Genomic DNA, 14,182 nt, shown 5'->3' on the forward strand with positions numbered 1-14,182 from the left:
CACTGCCATAGTTGGGAGTAGGGTGGTAGTGGTGGTGGCATTACATGATCAATACAGAGCAAATAGGGGGATTTGTTGAAGACCAAATATGAAAAAGACAGAGAAAGAGAAGTCGCGATGCCTATTAAATATCCAAGAGGAAATACGATGTGGGCCGCTGGTTATGCTTATCTATAGTACAGGGGAGAGGTCCCCAGTTAAAGAAATTTGGGAGGTACCAGCATGGTTTGGATTTTAGGAAGGTAATTCTCCTTAATTAAGTGCATTCAGATTTCTGCACCAAGTACAACAGCCTAAAACCAGGTTGTGGCCCTTAATTAGTTGTGGAACCAAGTTTATTTAGTTGTGGAACCAAATTTATCAAAAACCAAAACAAAAATTCTTGCATTTCAGAGCTGCAGGTTAGGGATTATGGGCCTGTATATCCTTCAATAGCCCACAAGTCAGCGAGCCTCGCCCTGGAGGATGGAAGAAGTGCCCTCAGCCATGATGCTCTAAGCACAAATAACACGCAGACACACAAGACAGAAAGGCATGGGTAACAGGAAAGCAAAAGAAGGGAGGGGCAAAAAAGAGAGGTTTGCCTTAGAAACTGCTACTCATAAATGCCTAACTTTGAAGCCAATTGCAACTAAACAGAAGCAGCCTCTAGTTAACAAACTTTAAAATGCAATTAGAGTTCAGTTTGTATACTTTTTATCACCTACTGTGTGCCAATCTTATCCTAGGCACTGAGGCCACCACAAAAAGTTAAGTTCCAGTCTAGATGGACTATTATTGGCGCAGCTCTCACTGAGGAAAGCCAGTTAGTTGCCCCACAAATGTTTAAGAACAAAAACCTCTATGCACTTGGTTATGAATGACAATGAATCTCACTAGGTACGTCTTTTGGAGAAAAAGGACCAAAAAGAAAATTACAAAATTAAAGGAAGCCAAGGTTTTTTGGTATTTTTAATGTCTTGTTAAAAGACAAGACAGGTACCTGTTGGGGCACCTGGGTGGCGCAGTCGGTTAAATGCCAACTCTTGATCTTAGCTCAGGTCATGATCTCACAGTTCATGAGTTTGAGCCCCACATTGGGCTCTGTGGTGACAGCACAGCACCTGCTTAGGATTCTGTCCCCCTCTCTCTGTGCCCCTCCTCCGCCTCTCAAAAATAAATAAACATTTAAAAAGAAAAAAATGGTTAATTTTCTAAAGATAATTAGAATTCACATTTAAAAAGAGGGCCAACTGGGTGGCTCAGTCATTTGAGCATCGATCGGACTCTTGGACCCTTGATTTCCGCTGGGATCATGGTCCCAGGGTCGTGGAACTGAGCTGTGTGCACTGGGCTCCATGCTGAGTACGGAGCATGCTTGGGATTCTCTCCTTTCCTCTCTCTCTGCCCCTCTCCTCCACTTATGCACACACACACAAAAGAAAGAAAGAAAGAAAGAAAGAAAGAAAGAAAGAAAGAAAGAAAGAAGGAAGGAAGGAAGGAAGGAAGGAAGGAAGGAAGGAAGGAAGAAAGAAAGAAAGAAAGAAAGAAAGAAAGAAAGAAAGAAAAAAATATGGCATGAAAACAAAATTCCTTGAAATACTGGAAAAGAATAGACGTAATAAATGACAGAATGACAGACTACCCAAGTATGCTGTCGGCTAATCTTATCCTCAACAAAAAACAAACATCCAGAATTATTTACTAAATCTGTAACAAGATAAAAATCCTTAAGACATTACTTCTACTACTCACTTATTGAAGTAGAAACAAGAAGACATGTGAAGGAAAAGTATTAGGAAACAACAGTTGACCATATTAATATATCTTGAGCTTGACAGGGTAGCAGTAACATATGTGCCAAGTCCATAATTTCTTCACTATCATTCTTAAATACCTTCCAAAGCAGCAGAAGCAATCAGGTCTGCAAACTGAAGAGAACAGGATTCACAAACTCTGGAAGAGACTACAATTCATGTGCTAATTTCAACATAATGCCACCCCTTCTAACACCCCCAAAGCACTTTCTGGGAGTACTCTGAGATGTCTAAGGCCATTCATTCAACAACCACTTCAACTGGATCTATGATTTCAGACTTCACCCTCCTGTTGCTCATTCAGTGTCCTCTCTTCCTCCACCCCTAAGGCAGGCTCTCCCTCCTCTGAATTCCTTTCAGCTCTTTGTACTTGACTCTTATGGCACTCAACCTAAACTAATATGTAGTAAAATTTACCATGTGTATATTTGCCTTTCCTTCTAAGAACATAAACTTTTCCGGGACAAACTCTTCCTGTGTCAGCCCAGAGCTGTTTAAGAAGGTGGTCAATAAACGGGTGTTGACTCTCTTTCCCTTTAGAATCTGAGTCCCAATTTTTTCCCTATTGAGGGAAAAAGCACACTGCTGGTTCCTCAAAAAATTAAACAGAATTACCATATGATCTAGTAATTCCATTTCTGGGTATATATCCAAAAGAATTCAAAGCAGGTACTTGGAGAGATATTTAATAATATAATAATGCAGCATTATTCACAATAGCCAGTAGGTGGAAACAACCCAAATGTCCACGGACACATGAATAAAACAAAAGATACATACATGTAATGGAATATTACACACCATTAAAAAGGAAAGTAAGTCTGACACATGCTGCAACATGAATGAACCCTGAAGACATCATTCTAAGTTAAATAAGCCAGACAGAAAAGGACAAATATGGCATGATTCCACTTACATAAGATACCTAGAGTAGTCAAACACACAGGTTGTTGCTAGGGGCTGGGTAGAGATTTAAAGGGCCTATTGTTTAATGGGTAGAGTTTCAGTTTGGGAAGATGAAAAAGTTCTGGAGACAGATGGTGGCAACGGCTGCACAACAAAGCGAGTGTACTGAATGCCACTGAATTGTACACTTCAAAATGGTTAAAATGGGGGCACCTGGGTGGCTCAGTTGTTCGAGCGTCCGACTTCGGCTCAGGTCATGTTCTCACAGGTCATCAGTTCGAGCCCCACACAGGGCTCACTGCTGTCAGTGCAGAGCCCACTTCAGATCTTTGCCCCTCCCCGCTTCTGCCCCTCTCCCAATTGTGCTCTCTCAAAAATAAATATTTTAAAAAAGTAAAAAAAAATAAATAAAAATGGTTAAAATGGTAAGTTTTGTTATATATATTTTACCACAATTGTTTTTAAAAGCACACTGCTCCTTCTGTTTACTATCCTTAGATGAGACACAGAGTTAAGAACATGGACTCTGGAACCAGAACACCAGGATTCACATCCTAGTGTAGCTACTTACTCTCTGTGTCACTGTTTCTGGATCTTTAAAACATGGATTTCATAGTACCCACTAGACAGGGTTATGAAGAGTAAGTGGATTACTAAATGAACAGTACCCAACTCCGCACCTGGGACATAATAAGGGCTCAATAAATGAAAGTTATAACTCAAGGAGACAGAAGATATAGTTTTAAAAAGCATGTTAACTTTCATTTTTAGAAGAAATCGACAGAAAGTAAAGCTTAACAAACTCTTAATAATGGCATTATTCAGAAGAGTGAGAAAGCCTTTTAAAGCACTTCACTAGATTACTGAACGCCATGGACGTAATCTTTTAATTCCGACTAAAATTCACAGCCATTAACATCTGCTTTGCAAAGATCTCCAGTTATCGTTTGCGCTGAAGATGTCAACAGGACTATGTTTTGCCAGGAATCTTATCAAATTACTACATACCTCTTTCCTTAAAAAAAAAAGAAAAAAAATCTTACTCTTTAGGTGAAATCTTCTTAATTACAAAATGCCAACAATCTATCTGGGGTCTTTAACTCTGGCAAACCTATAGGGTGTGGAGATTATATATATACATATACATACACACATACATACACATATATATCCCAGATATTTGAAGAGATAAGAAGCATTTACGAAAACTCTCCTAACATACATAGTATATCCAGGTTCTTACTTGAATCCTTACAGTCATCGTGGGACTTCCGATCCTGGTGCACCAAGAGACAACATATTCTTTAAAGGCATGAATTAGGTCTCCCATGTTTCCCAACAGACAACATCACAAATGGTGGAAACAACTATGTTGACCAAACCTTCCTCCATGGTAAATTCTCCACTGCCTTCCATATTTTTGTCAGTTTATGCACCAGAAAAAAACACCCAGGTTTTTTTTGTCTCCACAGCAATTCTAATACAGTCACCATTACTCAAATGGAAAAGCTACCTTTGCCATTGCTACTGCCTTAACTGAGATTGAGACTCTTCACATGCGTATAGCACAGGGCCAAGCTCTCAGTCCCAAATGAGCAAAGCACAAATCCAGAGTTTAACTTCAGTTCAGATTATCAGCCAGAGGGCTTGCTCAGATATTAGTCCATAAATACATATTCCTTCCATTTTTATTTTCTCATGAAAAATATAAAAAATACGTAAGTAATTTCTCTTAAGAAAAGAGAATGTACCAAGCCAGAGCAAAAACTTAATGTAAAATTAAAATAGTTCATTAAAAATGAAATGCCCTAGGGCAACTCCCCGAAATGCCCTAGGGCAACTCCCCAATACAGGTCGGAGAGCACTGCTACCAAAGTCCCGTACACAAAGCTACACTAGTCCTCGACTACACCCTCTCTGTAATAAAACAGGACAAGAGCACTGTATTTTATAGAATATAAACAGAAAGTGATCTAGATGTTCTAACAGAATTGCATTAAAGCCAGAAGAGATTTTTTAAGAACACCTATAGTTACCTAAATTGCAACTTATTTCTTTGTGAAATTAAGCTTACATAGCAGAAACATCTGTACAATGAAAACATTCAAAAATGCAAGAATCGAAGAAATCAGAGTATTTTACTCAGTCTGAGGGTTTTTTAAAATTACTATCTTTTATAAACAGGTCATTTTAAATAGTAAAATGTAAACCCAACCCTCCCTTTTCTAAATTTAAGCCTTGTTAAGACTTCTGGCTAACTCGGTTTGAAGTCCTAAGGCACCTAAACAGTGGCCAAGTCTAACTACCCACCACCCTATTGGCTCCAAGGAAACCCCGCCCCGTACAGCCACAGTAATTGAACATTCAAGGGAACTCCAAGAAAGGTTGTCCCCGGCCACATTTCTAGTCTCTGCTAACTCTCCGCCCCTCCCCCCACCATCACCGCTGCGGAAGCATGGTCACAGCAGGAGCAGCCACTCCACCGCAGACTCCAACGAAAGGACCTTGAGCACCGCGCCCCAATAATTACAATCCGGGGGGAGTGGCGGTGACCATGCTCCCACCCTCCAAGGCTGCATGGTGCCATCTACGCTGCATGGAACTAAGCAGAGACAACAGCTCTGGCACAGGCCCTTCTGCCCTAGGCAAAAGGCATGGCCGAGCCACAAGAGTAAGTCCTGACACCTCCGCAGCTCAGAGTCGGCGGGAGCCCCTCCCACCCCACGGAGACGTAGGGCGGGGCAGATCTGGGCGCCGCGACTCCCAGCCCGACCGGACAGCGGGCTTTCCCGAACCCCGCCTCGTTTGCCAAGGAGGCGGAAACCGGGGGGAGGGGGAGACGGCCAGGAGGAGTGGCATCACGGCTCTGTACGGCCCCTCCGGCCAACCGGATCCCGAGAAGGCGGAGGCAAGCCGACTTCACGCCCCTCCCTGCCGCGCCCCGAAGCCACACGCGGGAGACCCCTTGCCCGTCCCCCAACCCCAGCATGCCAGAGCGCGGCTGCCCAGCCGAGGCCCCGCCCACCTCGGGAGGACAGGCGGGGTGGTCGACCGCAAACAGCACTTAGCCAGGGCCGGCCCCGCCCCTTTCTCCACAATCGCACGCGCGCGCCGGCCCCGCCCCTGAGCGGCGGCGCGAGAGCCCGCCCCCTCCGCGCGCACCGGGACTACGCTCTCCTCCCCCTCCCGCACGAAGATCTACCCCGCTCCGCCCCCCACCCCCCTCACACATCCACACACCTCCCGCCCGCCTGCTCTACGGGAAGCCGAGGAGGTCAGCCCCCCCTAAAAATACACACCCTCGAGTCCGGTGTTACCCGCCACTAGGCTCCCCGCCCCGACCCCGGCCCGGCGTGCTCTCACCGCAAAGCTGCTTCGGCCGCTCCTCACTGCGTGTCCCTCTCGGCGTGAGCCTTGGGCTCAGCAGGGAGGCCCCGAGAACGGAGCAGGGCACAGGCCCGCCGAAGCGGACTGGCAGCCTCCTCTCCGCTAACGAAACGGTCACAGGCCCCGGTGCCCAGACTGGGAAGGAGGGAGGGAGGGAGGGAGGGAAACTCCGAGGGGGGAAGGGGAGGGGGGGAAAGATGGAGAAACCGTCTCCGCCGCCTCTACCGCCGCGGCCGCTTCTCTGTTACCCGGGAAATCCCGCCCACTCCCCCGGCCCGCCCCGCAGAGGGAAGACTCAACTTCGCTCCACCACAGGCCGCATTATCCGCCCGTCAAAGACTTAACCAATCCCAGCACCCTGCTTGCCGGCTGCCCGCCCCTTCCCCCTCTGCTGGGAAGGGGGGGGAGCCGCTCACCTTCTCCACGCCCCTATTGGCGGGGAGCTTCCCTAACTCAACCCCGCCTATTGGAGACGAATTGCTGAATCCCACCCCCAAGCCTCAACACTATTGGAGGAAGCAGGGGAGCTCTTCACGTCTCATTGGAGGACTCCACACATCCCGCCCCGTGCGGGCTCAGCCACAGGCCCAACAAGTCGGCTCCCGCCCTCGCCGGTCATCGCATTGGAAGGCTACCCCTGGCTCTCTCGCTGCCCCAGGAAGGTAAGTAACCGATGTGGGGTAAAATGTCCGTAAGTGAGACAGGCCCCGCCCCCAACTGTCTGATTGGATATCTCGGCGCCGGTAGCAGCCTCCATTGGCCAGGACGTCCGTCTAGGAAGGAGTTGACTCCGCCCCGCGCTAGGAGGCTGAACCTTAGCAGTCCTTTTGTGGAATGTTTACACTAGAGACTGAAGTGCAGAGAGTTCCAGGGCCCGAAACAGGAGGGGGCGCGGAGCTCAGCGGCCGGGATCCCATGCCCTGGGACTTGAAAGGGAGAGGCAGAGCACTACCACCGTGGAGGACCCCCTTACCAAAAAAAAAAAAAAAAAAAAGAGAGAGAAAGAAAGAACCTCATCCTATCGAATTCTTTCTTTACAATTTACATTTCCGCACGCTGCCTCCTTGTAAACACAAATATCCGGAGCAACCGGATCCGTCCAGCTTTCAGTACGTACAGAATTAAGCGCTGGAGACCAAAGCCGAAAAATCGCCCCAGTGGTTGCCAGCCCGCAGTTGGGGTGGCTGCACACTTCTAACACCGACAATCCCTAAACTTCAGTATGCAGTTCTAAGAGGGCGGGGATAATCAAAATGAAGGCAGGGCCCTAACAGCCACCGCCCTGGCAAGCCTCCGGAAGGCGGAGCGTGAGGTGTAAGGCATTTGCGATCTCCGGGGTAGATCTTGTAGGCACATTCGGACTCGAACTGAAGGAGACCAAACAGCCCACGACATAAATGAACCTTCACCCCACACTTCATAGAAAGAATAAAAATTCCAGAGTTAGTGACAAAAGATAAGAACGACTGTTCACCTTACTCCTTTGGCCAACGAGGATTAATGGAAGTTCCTAGGCCGTCTCTGTGTACATTATAATGCTTCAAACACAAAAGGTGCTTGCAACATCTAACTTGCTTTTATTTATTTTACCAAAATCGGGCGGAGAACGGTCGCTGGACCTGCTTTGGGGGGCGCTCAAGGAGCGCCAGGAAAGGAGGGGGCGGGACTAGAGTTTTCCCGCTCTCTAGCAAAAAAGGCTACTCCCCCAAGAGAGCCGTGTCAGTCCCCAAGTGGCAGGCCCCTGGGAACCCATTCCCAGGTCCTATCTTGTCCTCCCTCCGCAACCCAGTGGAGATGGCAAAGAAACCATCGCTGGCAACAGGTGGGCCTGACTCCAAGGATGGCTTCGAATCGCAAGGACAAGGCAGTAAACTGGGAACTCCATGAGTAACTAACAGATGAGATTCAAGCCCTGTAGCAGGTCGGAGCTCTAAAAATAAGTCACACCAACTGAAGCGACCCTCGGGCCAAGCCTCTAGGAGGTTAGGAAGAAGCGGCACTTTTACAGAACTTTCGAGGGTTACCTTTCACTCTAGGCTGTCCCCTGCTCCTTGGAACTGGGTGCCACACGACGCTCCCATCTGCATCTCAAGAACCACTTCGAATCTAAGGAGGATTGGGCCACCCCCGACTTCTTTGTCAACAGGAGATGAACTGCCCTGGATCTTGCCTAAAGGCATCCAGGCCAATCTTAGGTTGCTCAGAGTTTTACATAAAGCCAACTAAGGACAGGCTGCCAGTGTCCGCGGCGTTCTCAAGCTTAAGCTCAGAGCGATCTCCGGGAAATCAAGAGGCGCGGGAATAGCCAAGCCGCAGGGTCAGAACTTAGTATTTGGCCAGGAAGGCCAGATCCTACCCCTCTTTCTAGCCTCTGCAGACCCCTGGAGCCGGGGCCCTCCAAATCCACTCATGCTGTCAAACCAACTTCATCGCAAAGCTACCAGATCTCCAGCTTTAGAGAAATCATTGTGTGCCTTCTCCGCCCTCCTCACCCCCCCCCCCCCGCCCCTTGCCAAGGACTCCAAACCCGGGACTTCCGGGCGGGAGGACAGTTCGAAGGAGCAAGGCGGGACTCACACATGTGCCGAGCGCGCACACAGGCTAGGGGAGGGGGCGGAGAACAGAGGGTGGACTTCCCCCCTCTCCTAGCTCACCCTGCCGGAGGGGGCGGGACTATCCGTCTCACCAATCAGGAGTGGGGGTGGGACCTTGCGCCTCACGTAAGCCGCAGGAATCCTCCCTCCGCCCTTCACGGAAAAAAATCCTAGCAACTTAAACTCCAGCCCGGCCTCCGATAGGCGGAGCTCAAGAGAATGTCATCCAGTCGAGAACCGAGAAGGCAAAAAGGGAGTCTCGCCCAGCCAGTGGAAGACAAGAGAAGGCGGGCCCTCTGGAGGAGCCCGAGGTGGGTGGAAGAGAGAGGGAAAGGCCCCGCCCCTCAGCTCCCCTCCAGGCGGGTTGCACAAGCGGCGGCTGGAGTAGATAGTAAACAGGCTAGGCCAAGGAGTGGAGGCAGGGGCAGCCCGGCGCTCCGTGGGCTCGGGCCCCGGCACCTCCTCTCCCGGCTGCGCCCCGCCCGACCCCGGCGGTTAGCGCCGGCGCCCCGCCTTCCAGCCCGCGGCCGCCATCCCGGCTGACAGGCGCGCCCCCCGCGCCCCTCCCCGCCCGCTGATGCATTTCCTTTTCCCGATTCCGAGCGTGGAGACTGTTTTCCCAGTTTCCGACCTTCACTGCCCCTTTCAGGCCACCCCCTCGTGGGCGCGCTCACACGCCCGCGCCCCCGCCCCCGCACCATCCGCGGGTGAGCGGCACGGCCGGGGGAGGGGAAGGGAGCCGCCACCGCCTTGGGGTGGGCGGGGAAGGAGGCAGCTCCATGTTTGCAAGGGGATCAGCTGGGGCCGCGGGTCGAAGCCGCCGCCGAGTTCCTGGAGGTTTTCCACACCCCCGGGCCGAGTTCCGCGCGGGCTCGCGGCCTGGTGGGTTCCGGCGCCGAATGCTGGCTCTACTGCCACGGCCCGGGAGTTCGGAGAACACAGACCGACACGCGAGGCTAGTGCCCAGGCGCCAGGGGCTCTTTCCGGTGGCCTCCTCCCCCGGCCGCCCCTCCCGCAAGTCCGGCGTTGCCCCCGCCCCCAGAGTCCATAACAACCGCGGCCCACGGCGCCCGCGCCTTCCCGAATCGCGCCCACCGCCCCCTCCTACAAGTTTGCGGACCGAAACAAAACCCTCCCCGCGGCTGCCGCCCTCGCCCAGCATGGTTAGCGGGGAAAGCCGCGGGCTCCGGCTCGCTCGCTAACTCCAGCTCTCGACCAACTCCCGGCGCCGCGGGCTCAGTGGGCCTGGCCCGCCGGGCTCAGGCCGCCGCCCCCTGCCGAGCCCGCGCGCCGTAGCCCGGGCTCAGTTCCCATCGGTGTACGGAATATCCCCTATTTTCTTCTTTACAATATGTTTTTTTAAGGCATTCCAGGAGCGAGGTGGGGGGAAATCTCCCCCTGCCCGCCCCTTTACCCAGTCCGCCGCCGAAACCTACCGAAACCGACTGCTCGGTGAAATAAACTAGGCAGCACGGCCGGCGCACTGGCGACCCCAGGCCTGGCCGACCCCCTCCCCACGAATCCGGCCCGGCTTGGAAACACACACACTGGTGAGCGGGCGGCGCCAAGAGCTCTCCTTCCTGGCCTGCCCCGAGCCTCCCTCGGCCGCCGGACTCCGAACCTCCCCTAGCTCCGTCCCGGGGCCCGCGGCGCCCGCACCGTGGCGGACCGGCCAGAGCGACAGGCCAACGAGCTAGCCCCCCAAACGCCTGAGATTGGGGAGACCAAATTAAAAGCAGCTGTTTAACATACCTTCCGAGCCAGGCGAGGAGTCCTGAATGGGGGGGAACGCCCCCCACGGGCCATTGGCTCCCCAGCACTAGCGTCAGTCAGCCTGGGCACGCCTCCTCCCCTCGCTCCACCTCTTCCCCTTCATTGAACGCTCCCTCCCTCCAAAAACACATAAATAAATAAATTAAACTACCCGCGAGTGCGAAGCGCATCCGTGGCAGAGACCCCTATCTCTCCGGTACCAACACTTCGAGTTTGAGACCCTAGGACTGGAAGGGGACCTGAGACTCAGAGATCCGCAGGGTGGACTAGGAGGAGGAGCTAGCGGAGCTACCCGGCCCCACTTCCTTCACACTCACACCCCATTTGGAGCTGGGTAGGGGGAGGTTGGTAGGGACACCCTACCGACTGGCTGGAAGGTCCCCCGACTCCCCTGGCTGTGCAACCTAACCTTGTCCGGCCCATTCTGTTAGGCGGCTGCCTAAAAATGAATGGTGTAAGCAGGAAGTCCGGCGTTCAGGCAACAGGCGCTTCTCTGAGCACCTACCGTGGGCGAGGCAGACACATTCATACCGCATCTGCTTCTGAGTGCAATTACAGAGGCTGGATGAGATGCTCACTCTACACCCTTCAAGAGTAGACCTAGGCTACTAGGTTGATGCTATGGCAAGAGCTAAGTAAGGCAAGGCAAGGCAGAAATGTATGTATAAATAGACATTTATAAGAACTCAGAGCAGAGAGATTCATCCAGTTGAGGAAAACTGGGACAGTCTTCATGGAGGAGATGGCACTCACGTAGGGTCTTAGAGCTTTCATCAGGCAGAAGTGAAGGGGCAGGTAATTTTCAGCAAAGGGCAGAAAGGGCATTATTAAGGATCTTCGAGTGTGGCTGTGGTCGTGAAAATCATGGTTGGAAAGATGGAAGCAAACAGCATTTTACCTGGTTTTACCTGGTTAAAATTCTTAGACTTGCACAACACAATGTCCAAGCAGCACAGTCCCAGGACTGCAGGCCCAGAACTATGGTTTAAGATGGTCACCATCCCAGTAGCTAGACAGGGGCTGAGAATAGTTGAGTGAGAGGTGCCTGTAGGCAGTGAAGGCAGAGCACAAAGGCTGTCATTAATACTGGGTTTGGAGACCAGAGGTACATCTTCTGGTGGGATGCATAGGTGATGGAGCCAAAGGAAAATTGCTTTTCTCTCTCCCAGCCACCCAATGCAGAAAGCTCTGCCTACTTTCAGAAGCCCTCAAGTCAAAAGCTCTGACTCAGATCCTTCCCTGAATCATTTGCAGTGTTTGTCCTAACTTTCAACCAGAAGTTGAAAGAAGCTACCCTACATATCTGTGCTCAACAGAGCTGAGCCTGGGGTCAGAGCACACAGAGTGAGCAAGAAAGACCTGTTGACTGAGGCATCAATGAAAGGAAGTTAGTGTGGCTGATGTGGGGTGTGCAGAATGTGAAGGGGTTAGAGTCCTGTGGGCAGAGTGGGGCCTGATGCCAGTTAGGTTGCCCAATAACTCAGGTGAGCTGTAACAAGGACTTGACCAGAGCAGTGGCAATAGGAAGCAAAAAGAATAAAAAAGGAGAGATGTATTTGAGAGAGATTCAAGGGGCCTGAGTGGCTAATTCAATATGGGTGATGGAGGGAGTTAGTGGCCTGGTGTGTGAAGAGGTGGGAGAGTTTGAGGCTAACGGTTGGGTAATCTGGGTTCTAGACTTCGCCTGGCCAGTGACTGGTGATATATCTTTAGGCAAGTACTTCTTCCCCTTTGGGGCTGTTTCCCTCCTGTGAAATGGGGATGGAAATTGAAGTAGAAAGGCCCAAAGGACTCTTCCTCCACTCAGGGTCCATAGGGAAGGGTGTTTTCTGCTGGGGAGGGAAGCTTGCCACTAAGGGGAGAGGACAGATGGGAAGAAATACTGATTTGGAAAGGGCAGTGGTCATCCCAGGTGAAATGGGGACTAGAATTTGGGAGGTAACTTGGTTGATGAGATCACTGAAGGAAAGGGCGTGGAGGCTGGAAGGCCAGGACGTGAGGACTGTGTATTCAGTGGGAGGCCTAGCACCTGGCAGGGCCATGGAGGTTGAAGTTCATTCTCAGACTGGGGGTTCCCTAGGGTGAGAACCAAGTTTTCCTAATTCAGAACAGAGACCCCCTGATGCCTGGAGCCCCATCTCAGATTTCTATTCTATTTCCCAAGAGGTTCCACCCTAGATGAAGGCATAACAGTTACTGTGTGAATGCATCTGTAGACACAGATGAGGCAGAGTGGTAGAGCCGAAATAATACTAGTCTGGAAGTTGAGTCACGTGGTTCTCACTTAGTCTCTTATTATCTGTGGGTTAGCCCCCTGTCCTGCACAAGAGTGTAACAGCAATCCTTGCGTGGTTATGAAGATCCAGTGTGGTGATAAAATGTGCTTTAATACACCTAGTAAAGTTTTGAGCTGCTGTGGAGGCCAAAGGCCCAAGTATTTGTCTGTAAGCTGAAACAGCAAGTGGTATTCTGTGGATGAAGCTACTTATGAACATTTGCAACCACAGTAGTTACTCCCACTCAGAGAAACAGATGTTGCTGACACTCCCTGCCCTCTTTGGTACACCAGCCGGGTGGCAGTCCCCTCCTGAACAGATCTCTCTAGACAAAGCTCCATGAGGGTAACCACTCTATCCGATTCACCTCTGAGCCCCCAGTGTCCACAGGGATTATTGTTTCTGACTCAGTACACTGATGCCTACATAGGAGAGCCAGTCCCAGACTCTTTGGGAAAGTGTGTATTTGATTTGGTGACATTGGCCCACCAGCTAAATTAAAGGTTACATCCACCCCCACCCCACCCCCACCCTATCAGGACAAAACAGTGAATGGATACAGATGAGGGCCTTCCTTGGAGAAGTCACATTGGGAAGCCAGGTTCTGATTCCCAGGAGGCCTCTTTTGTGTGAGTTAGGGATTATTATCGTAATTATATTTGAGTAAACTGAGGCTCAGAGCAGTAGTAGAATGATTTGTCCAAGTTGAGTCTGTCTGGGCCCAAAGCCTGAGCTTTGTCCACTCCCCCATGTGCTGTCTCTATACACACTAGGGCCCATGATTCACATTGGAACCTTCTGGAGAAAAACAGCCTCCTTCTTGCTGTTCCACCCACCTTACCTCCCTAATTCCATGAGCATTGTGTCCCCAGATAGTTCTAAATGATTTCTGGCCCTTTCCAAAAAAAAAGTTATCCTCAGAGAAGGAAGATAGTTCTCCCAACCACATACATACGTGCGTCCTTAACTTACACCACTGCTCAAAACTGTCACACCCACTGACATCCTGTCTCACGGGCATCACGCGTGTGTGTGCGCAAGCGCGTGCACACACACGCACCCTCATTCACAAAAAGGACTCATTTAGTTCTTTAGGGTGGTAGGTGGTGATTGAGACATTTAGGGCCTGCACTTCAGTGACTCTGCCAAAAAAAATGTCAGTGCCAGTGCCCTGCTGACAAGCTCTGCTAGCTATAGAAGACCACTGCCAGTTTGGGAATATCCAGATGAGGGGCATCTGAGACTTGCTCTCCACTCCCAACCCAAACTGCCATATAGGCTCAAGGGGAAAAAGCTCAAACTATAGGTCAGAATCTCAGTTTAGCCACTTCCTAGCTGCAAGTCTTTTACAAGTTATTTATCTTCTCAATTTCCTTATCTGCAAACTAAGAATAAGAATACCTACTTCAGTGGGCTGTGAGATTAAAAATAAAATATGCCTGGGGCACGT

The 14,182-nt window shown here is 50.7% G+C and overlaps 1 protein-coding gene across 2 annotated transcripts in view; it reads right to left on the reverse strand.

Annotated features, from left to right (window-relative positions):
• Nucleotides 1–10,456, reverse strand: part of SIN3A (SIN3 transcription regulator family member A) — a 75,006-nt gene extending 64,550 nt beyond the window's left edge. Inside the window, exon 1 of one of the 2 annotated variants that reach the window (XM_040493304.1) lies at nucleotides 10,436–10,456. The gene's annotated coding sequence lies outside the window, so the exon portion shown is untranslated. Of the gene's footprint in view, nucleotides 1–6,065; nucleotides 6,321–10,435 lie in introns of those variants that run through there. The other variant, XM_040493303.1, reaches the window with a different exon arrangement.
• Nucleotides 10,457–14,182: the final 3,726 nt, after the last annotated feature.

Source organism: Herpailurus yagouaroundi, unplaced genomic scaffold (genome assembly GCF_014898765.1).
Source record: "Herpailurus yagouaroundi ecotype Mexico unplaced genomic scaffold, PumYag 184, whole genome shotgun sequence".
Taxonomy (NCBI): Eukaryota; Metazoa; Chordata; class Mammalia; order Carnivora; family Felidae; genus Herpailurus; species Herpailurus yagouaroundi.